The following is a 9,816-nucleotide window of genomic DNA, read 5'->3' as shown; positions in this document are numbered from 1 at the left end:
AAGACAGCCCTGAACCACAGTTTTTTTGCCTACAGCATGAGGTTCTGTCATACCGTGGCATAGGTGTGGTGCACTGTGTGATAGACCTGGCACAAGCACGTCCAGAAGAGTAGGGCAGTGGCAACAGAAACCATCCGGGAACACTGCAAGGGACACTGCCATCCCGGGGTTTCCATGGCAGCTGTGCTTTGCAGACATAAAAACATAAGTGGTGCTCAAAAATGGTTCACGTTAACAAAAAACATTCACATGATCATGGATTTCTAAAGTCAAAGATTTAGAAGTCAGCGTTAAGGGGCACAAGCTGCAGCAAAGGAAATTTTGATAGGGAAATGGGAAAAGATCCACAGTTAAATCAATTAAGCATGGGAGCTCAGGAAGGCTGCAGGATGCCCTCCGAGATATTCAAAACCTACCTAGATCAGACTTCTACCAACCTGGCCTATTTGTAAAGCTAGTCCCACATTTAACAGTATGATCCTACAGCTCCCCTCTGATCTACATGTCAAGCAGGATTCAAATCCCTCTTACAGTGTATTGGCTCAGGTGTCCAAGCTGTTCTTCCCACATCCATGTCATTTGGGTGGGTGAAGAGTGCCATAGGTCTTCAAGAATTAAGCTGTGTACACAGATAGGATGGACACCAAAGGGGAAGGCTGTAAACTCCACAGAGATGGAGTTTGCCGAGATCCACTTGAAAAGAGCAAACAAAAAAGCAATGAAGCCACGACTGCTGCATGAAGTCTTCCAGCAGGAAATAAACGGGCAAAGTGAGAGATACTCTTTGCGATGGAAAGGTAACAGAGCACCTCCCCTCCACTGTGCAGATGACAGCTGCAGCCATAGCAAACAGCCAGGGCAGCTGAGTGCTTGCCAAATATTGTGTGCCCAGAATACTTCAGCATGTGTGAGGCTGGGAGGCTTTTCCACCAAACATTTTCCAACATACCCATCCTCCTGCCTGAGGGCTTCATCCTGAATGAAAAAGGAGCATAACAGAGCAATTAGCTGCAACACTGAGGCACGGTGTAAAACATAGAAAAGACGAGAGCACTTGAGAGGTATGAAAAGAGTCCAAGAAATAAAACAAAGCACAAGACTGGACATTTAATCCATTGATACCTGCTGATACTCCTGCTCCCTTTGTGTCTCCCTGTGTGTTGGGAAATGGCTGACATTTTATAAAACAGAAAAATAAAAACAGCTTCAGAAAGACATGTGCTCAGTAGGATGGAACAAATCAGCAGAACCTCATTGTCACCAGGAAGATATCATCAGCACAAGTGGCCCGCTGGGCTGGGGTGATGCTTTTGCTGATTTTCATTTGATCCATATTGTGAACAGAAATGGTATTTTCAGCAAGTCATCCAAAAGAAAATCTTCAAGGCTAATCTGCAAGGTTTCTACCCCTTAATGAGAAACCAACTTACCAAATAGGAATCCACAGACCAAATTACTGCAAAAATCATTGAGAAGCAGATCAGAGGCAAATCATTTTAGAGAAGCAAGAGACACAGGCACACAAGGGCATTTATTGTGGCTTTGACTTTTAAAGTGCTCCAGAGATTCACAGTGCATCTGATGCTGTAATTTGACAGATAACATTTTCTGGAATGTAGCGGTGAAATGCAGAGGACATGGAAAGCTGTTAGCCCCAGCTTATCTGCAAGGAACCCATACAGCTTCCACATATAGCTTTCTACAGTAAATTAAGTCTCATAAAACTCAAGTAGAGAGATGCATTTCACTGCTGTTGAGAAGGGAGAAGCTTTCGCACTCGGACTTTATGAGCATGAATACATCTGCACAGGAACGAAAATTGATAGAGGTTTTCCCTCTGCTAAACACAGTTTTAACTGCTTCAGGACCACATAAATGTGAGGTAGCTTTAAAGCAGGGTTCTGTCTGGTTCATTTTTAACGAAACAATTTGGGTTCCCACTTGGAAGTCAGGGTCCCAGGCCATGCATTCCAGTCATTTCTGCAAGAGACACCAGACCCACCATCTAACCATGTCTGCGGCAATTCTAGGCTGTCTCTCAGTGACTTTTTTCTTGAACACCTCTAGAGACAGTGACTCCACCACCTCCCTAGGCAGCCCACTCCAGTGCCCAACAGCTTTTTTGGAGAAGAAATTTTTTTCTAACACCTGAATCTCCTCACCCTTACCTCTCATGGACATGCGTAAGAGTCACACCCACATCTCAACAGGTGTGAATACTGTTCTTGTCACAGGTTTCTCTGTGAACATAGCTCAAACTAATCAGATTTATAAATTAGGATCAATAGATTTCAGTGTTTATTTAATGCAAGAATTCATCCTTTGTGCCTAAAGACACAGCTGCAAACCTGTCCATCTGCATCCTGTAGGGAGCAGAGTTCTGAGTGCCAATTAGCTCTGCAATTCAAATTGCCAGCCTTCAAGTAGTAAGACATGACATGACTCAAGTCATGTTAAATGCATGACCTCACAGCTTTTCTGTGTAATTACTCTATTTTCAGCCCTTTGGATTCTGAAGTTGTAGTTCTGAGAATCAACTGGCATCTGATAACTCTGCTACAGATTATAATAGTGCAAAATCATTGCTTCAAGCCTCTTCCTTCAGAGATCATGAACTCACTCTGCAATAAATAGTAACAATTAATTAACTCTGAATAAGTTTATCATAAAATCAGCTGAATAAATCTGTTCAGATGTACCCAAATTAACCTGCCTTGGGCTCCTGAGAGACTAACTCAACAGTCAGATTCGGGTTTGGACTAATTTAAGCCAGCAACAGATATCACTCAGTTTCTCACTTTTATTTCCTTTACACATCCATTTGCCTCATTTAAATCATCCAAGTTCTGTGAGCTTAAAAAAAATATATTTTAAAAAGAATATAAATTAGAACAAACTAGAGACTTACAAGAAAAGAAGCCTTCCTGATTCTTAGTGTGGTTAGGAATTAATTAGCCAGAGTACTGTTTCCCTTCTTTTTTTTCTTTTTTTTTTTCCTTAAAAAACACTGTGCAGTCAGTGATTTATGTTCAAGTATTTTCTATTTACCATACTAGTTCATGTATATTTAATCATAAAATCTCCTTAGGTCTTGTTTCTTATGCATCACACCAGCATGTTAGCATTTCACTTTTTTTTTTTTCCAGCTGTTTTTATATTAGAATGACAATCTAGACAGACCTCCTATCATTTCTCTAACACTTCATTCTATACAACATCATGTTTCCTTAATCTCCACTGAAGTCTCCCTCACATTTTTCTCCATTCTTATTTGTTGAGCCGAGTTTCACAAAGCAAGCAAATACACCATCCATTAAATTAAATCTTTTCCAGAGTTTCAGAAGGGTATAAGCTAAAGAATACAAGTTGCTTGTGGCACCCCTGTACACCTCAGTGTATTTCACTGGAAACAGCACACATCACTAGCACAGAAAATACACTGCAATCATCAAAACAAGAAATCCTTCTTTCACTCATTCTCCCACATTTTTTCAGACTATTAAGTAATTGTGTGCTTTGATGCTTCCTCTGTCCAGAAAACTTTTCATTGTCAAAACACTGGGGCTGCCCTGTGTAACACAGGAATTTGAAATACACTGCAAGAGAGAGACTGCCACGAAGGGATAGAGGGTTGTCATGGCAAGGCTCTTTCCTTCCTGGCTTGCTTTCTCAGCTCTAATTATGGGAAGGCAGGGCTCTTCTTTCTGGCTACTCAGTAGCCTGCCAAGATCTGAAAACGTGCGCAAGACTGTCTTAAAACCACACTCCCTTTCTCCAAAGAAACCTTTTTTTAACCCATTCATCCGACTTCCCCGCACTCGCTATGCTTAGCACTACGCAGACATGTTATGCAAATCATCCCTTTAAAGCCCCAGACCCAGCAACCGCAGTACAACATATTTCCCTGAGCAGTTGCTTGAGGGAAATGCAAGGGGTATGTCTACCTTTGCCACTCCCAAGGGTGGAGAGGCCACTCTGCAACTCCTCCCAAGCCTTTTAGCAGAGCCTTTTTCAGCCTGGAAGCAGAAGAAACTTCAGGGCTTAGAAGCAGAGCTGCAGGGCCATGGGAGAAAGGAAACAGTGGCATCTCTGCACACAACTCAGATAGCAGATCATAGGGAATGAAAGAAGAGACCCACCCACTTGTAACACTCAAAACCACAGCACAACAAGGCAGGAGCCTCATCCGGAATCCAAGGAGGTCATAGGAACTCTGAGACCAGACTTAAGCACACAGAAAAAAGAGGTGTTTTCTGAAAGGTACACTCCTTTCACAGCTGCCATGCTTGCATTACTGTGTCACCCTTTAGACAGTTTTGTAGTAGGTGTATAGAGGTGTCTAGGAGAGAGGAGCCCCTTAGAAGCAGGATACTCATTCAAAAGCTATCTAAAGTATGTGGAGAGCGAGGTGAGGAATCTCTATTACTTCCCTCACTTAGTTCTTCCTGCAACATAAACAGGAAGGAAGATTGCTATGTGTACCCTTCTCACCTACACCGTACTGACCAAATATCAATTCCTGATGCTGCCTACTCCCCTCCCTGTAGCTGTTTTAGGATGTGCTACAGTGTATTCTGTGTTTATAACTCATTTATATGGCCTCAGGACATGACTGTCAAGCCGATTAGCCTAGAGGAATGAGAATTCTTCTGGCAGAGTGGACACATTCCCTCAGATAACAGATGTGCTGGCTGCTTTGATGTGTGACTGCCAACCTGACATGAAAGTTAACGTGTTCCAGGTCTCCTCTTTTCTTCTACTATCTTCTTCATGACTTCCCATCTCTTCTGTTATGTCTTTCCCTTTTTCTTCTTCGAAGGCTCTGAAATTAGCAATATATTTGAACAAGAGCTATGCATTAGGGACTAAAAATATCTTTAAAACATAAATCGCAACTGCTTATTATAATCAAGAGAAAATAAATTAAATTCAACCATAAGTCAGGCAAGGCCATATTGATTATCTGCATTTATCCTGTCAAGAAAAAAACACTTCTGTATTTCATTAGATTATTTAAATCAGAATTGAAGCTCAAGACATCCCAATTGTAGCAGTTTTGAGGAATTGCAGCTGCTGCAGGCTAGATCTCTGCTCTCGGTTTCAGGGATGAAATCACTGCCATATAACTAGCCAGAGGTTCTCACAGATTTTAAAAGTCATCATTGTATCTGAGAACATTTTGTCCAGCTAGTCAGTGTTCTGACGCCTGCTATTACAGGAAACAGAAACCAAAGTGCTATCCCTGAACTCACAGTACCTTGAGCACTAAAAGCAGTGTGCAATTTTGGACAGAGAGGAAGGTATTGAGCATCTGTACAGCTCAGAAAACTGGGATAGAGATTATCCCAAGATGGAAGAGGCAAGACTGGGAGATTTGTTGCAGTGAAAAGCCCGTCATCCTGAAGGAGCTAACCAAGAGGATGCCCCACAGCAGATCTACTGAGGGGTCTTGGTGGGCCTGGCAGGCTGGAGGAACCCCCAGCCCCCACAGCCAGGGCTGCCACAGAGCCTCAAGACAAGAGGAACCCCAGCCTTGCCACTTCAGTCCAAAGGCAGTGAAAAAAGAGTAGCAGATAATTTTAACTTCATTATAAAAACTGATGCCCAAACAGTAACCATGTCTACAAAAAGATTTTGTTCAAATGGTCTCTACAGGTTTGTTAGAAGTTGCACATTCAACACATATGATCCCAAGTTCTCACTAATTTCCATCTCATTAAACAGTTGTACTGTCTTAGAATCACAGTATCACCACAGCTGGAAAAGACCTCCCAAATCACCCAGTCCAACTACCCAGTATCTCCTCACTAAACCATGTCTCTCAATACAACATCTAAACATTTCTTTGAATGCTTCCAGGGATGGTGACTCCACCACCTCCCTGGGCAGCCTGTGCCAGTGCATCACCACTCCTTTGGAGAAGAAATGTTTCCTAATACTCAACCTGAACCTCCTCTGATGCGACTTGAGGATAATCCTTCTCATCCTATTGATACTTATGTGGAAGAAGAGGCCAACTCCCATCTCACCACAACCTCCTTTCAGGCAGCTATAGAGAGCATTCCAGACTGAACAATCTCAGCTTCTTCATCTTGTTTGATAGATCACATCTGAGTTCATGCATGAAAATATGTCATATGTGGTATCTGTGTAACAGAAATGGTAGTTTATCAAGATCTGATTTATACCAATTGATGTGCTATTGATTTCTCCTGTAGGATACTCAGGCAAGTTCTGAAGTCCAAATAGTTCAAATTACATGGTTTCTTGTTGGAGCAGTCCCACCTGTTTACAGAGCTTCAGAGCTTGCCATCAATAACAAAAACAAGGAGAACTTTGATCCTCTGCACAGGCAGTGATACCAAGTCCAAATGCAGGCCCTTGTTGGAAATATTCTCTGCCCCCGTGCTATTTTTCCACTTCTTGAACAAAATGATTTCTAACAATTATCCAACTCTCTCCGGAAATTCTGCCTGTCAGCATTGCATTTTCAAGACCCCCTCTGCTGGCAAAAACATGACAAAAACAGCACTTAAATTTACTGTTTGTTGATGTAGGATTTTATTCAATGCTTTGTTAAGATCTTTTTTTCCAGCTGCATGCAACAGAGATCCATAAAGTAAAATACCCATTTAGTTTAATCAAGCTCTATTAAGCATGCCACGCAGAACCACATTACACAGAATAAAGTCAAAGTAATGCTAAAGTAAGTCAGCAGCTGAATAAAACCTCATGTAGCAATACTAATTTGATACATTTTCCAGCTCAGTAGCTTCTTCTCATTTGTTACTGTTAAAATGATAGCTAGGATGACAAACCTTGACAATTTCCCCATTTCCCCACTTTCAGTCCGAGTTCCCTCTCATTGTGAGCAATTCACACACAATATTGCCACTTCACGTGTCATCAAGTTAACACTTGTGCAGAGTTCAGAGCATCTGGTTGGTTTACTAACCATGATGACTGAAAGGGGAAATTCTCACTGACTTGGACAGGATCCCTGGGGCTTTGCTTCCTTCTTTGCTAAGAACAGAAAGGATTCAATTCAGCTTTCATTTGCAAAAGATTCTCTCATAGGTTTGTGGAGTCAGATAAACACCTTTGTTGCAAATCCTGATGAGTATCTGAACCTTACATACCTCAGAAGCTCCCCCTAGTGACATCGCACTTGGAAGCTGGCAGTGTATTTCTAAAGCAATGATGACTACAGCTATTAAGTTTAACATTCCGTTGATTATAAGCAATGTTACCAACATGATGTTCTTTGTCTTTATTCCTCCCTTGAAGAGTGTCTGCTCCTGATACACAAGGAGTGCCACACACAAACCAGAAGAAAAGGGTCAGGGCACAGGTAGCCAGTCTTTCTGAAGAAAATATAGGAGGCTAAAGAAGCAGAGCGCATCTACATCAGTGCATTACAAGATAATACCGGGGATTGTCAGTGGATTTTCTACCCATAACCACAGGAGGGAATCAGCACGGGATGAGGCCACAATTCAAATGCGTGACTAAAGCTTTCCCAAACCTGCTGGGATTGCAATTGCTACCTTATCTTATTAATTCCCAACATAGTTATCCATGTGGATTTAGAAATTCAAAGTCAGCCTGAGGTTTTATTATGACCGTGTCTCCTTTACATCAGCTATTTCTCGCATTTGAAATTTCCACACAGATGTTCCCCTGACTCTTAGCACTATTCCCGCTTTTCAGTCATTTTGTTTTCCAAAGCAGCAACAGAACCCTGGTCACAGTAGCAACAGAAAGCGCTAAAAACAAACGGGAGCAGTGCTGCATAGGACACCTATAGGCCACCAGTAGAAAACAACCAAAGCCTTCTTACAATAGCAAACTAGGTTCGATGGGGTCTTGAGATGTCCTTCCTCTCTGAGTTTGTCAGCACACCATACAGTTGCTATCTCTGTTGCCACACAGCTGGGTGCAGTTCTAAAAATTCATCTTTCCACTCATCCCTCCTCCCTCAGCACTCAGAGGTGTTCTCCTGCTGCTTACACAGTGACTACAACGTCTCACATCCCTCACAGTCTCTCAGTTTATATAGACAGAGCAAGGCAACTACATCTGGGCTTGAAAGGTAGGAAAGAATGCCACGGACTTCTGAAACGTTAATAATTCAGGGAGTGGAAATCAGAAGTCTCTGTGCATATGCAACATTGCATAGTAATGAGTTTAGCAGAAGTTTTCTTATTTCTCATGATGATGACTGAGGAGCAGAAACGGATGATTTGTTCAGCTCCCATCACATGAAGGTCAGCATTCAACATCAAAAATTGCGTTGTGCCTAAGTCCAGCTTCTATTCCTTATGTGTTTGTTCAGCAAAGAACACCATGGCTTGCTCTCGTTTTCTACTTGAAAACAGGAACATCCTGTAGCATTCTGGAAATAGAACAACAACAACAAACAGGAATGCTTTGTCTGACCCGCGCTTCAGGTTGGGGAAACCAGAGAAAACGATCTGGAAGGAGCACAAAACAAACGAAAACGAACAAATAAACAAAACAAAACAAAACAAAGAAACACAAACAGAAGAAACAAAACCAAAAACTCCTAAAGTAAGCCAGGAGAGCGTGGCCGCCCTCCCACCATCGCTTGTGCAGCAGCACCACCTCGCGGCCGGCACGCACCGAAGCGAGCACGACTAACAGTGTCACAGCACAGAAGGCGAAGCCTTCCTGTAGGAGACAGAAAATCAGCGTCGGTAGAAATGAAGTGCAAGCGCTGGTCAGGTAAGTTACGAGCAGAAGGGGTGGAGTCAGGCTCAGCCCCTCTGAGGAACGATCTGTTGTTGGAGATGCCCCTGCCGCGGGCAGGGTCAGCAACCATGAGACAGGTGTGCCCAGAGCCACATCCAGCCTTGCCTCGAATGCCTTCAGGGATGGGGTATCCACATCCGCTCTGGGCAACAATACCAATGACGTTAAGGAAAACATAAGCTCTGAATATGTCCCGTTTCTGAGACACTTCATTACACACCTGAGGAAAAAATAATGGTCAAAGTCAGCATTTTTATCAGCAGTTTCAGCAGAGAAATACATACTTGACTTAATTAAAGACTGGCATCATCTTCCTTCTTCAGATTCAGTCATCCTCTGACTTGAAAACAAGGTAGAGTTCAAAAGCTGGTGCCCTGCCTCTGGTCCCCACCTCTGAGAGGGCTCCCCTGAGAGGTCAGGGGAACAGGAAGAAAGCAGCAGCTTTAAATGCTGCCAGGGTGCACATCTAAAGGGGATTGAAATACCTACATAGAATGCAAAAGTTGTCATTCACACTCTTCAGCATAATGTCTCACTCACCAATGCAATGGATGTATTTTGCTGATCTGTGACTTCTAAATGCTTTGTACATTAAATCGGGAAGGAGAAAAAGACGTTATCAGTTAGGCTTTCACTTCTTGTATTGCCTTCTTCAGAAATTACTGCTTTTAAGATGGGTTTCCGAGTAAATAAGTGTCAAAGCATTTGTTCCAGCTGTCATAAAGGAGCAAGAGGATAAAAAAGCAATGATACGAGCAGCACAAAAGTGGGAGATACGGTGATATAGGCCCACAAAATCCTATTAAATTCTTAAAATCTCCATGCTCAGCACAAGTTCTTTTTGCTATTTTACTTTTAGATTTAGTGACTTCAATCAGGATATTTTATCTAAGTGACTGAATTATATATTTAACAAGAAATTAAGCAGCTCAGTTTATTTTACCAAACATTTACCATGATGAAAAGTATTTTTATATGTATCAATTAAATAGAAAAAATAATCAAGATAGCAAATTCCATACACAAAAATAGTCCAATACACTG

Source organism: Cyrtonyx montezumae, unplaced genomic scaffold (genome assembly GCF_038088225.1).
Source record: "Cyrtonyx montezumae isolate F1298 unplaced genomic scaffold, pur_monq_1.0 scaffold_2, whole genome shotgun sequence".
Taxonomy (NCBI): domain Eukaryota; kingdom Metazoa; phylum Chordata; class Aves; order Galliformes; family Odontophoridae; genus Cyrtonyx; species Cyrtonyx montezumae.
The sequence above is the reverse complement of the archived record's forward strand: the minus strand, read 5'-3'. Positions refer to the sequence as shown.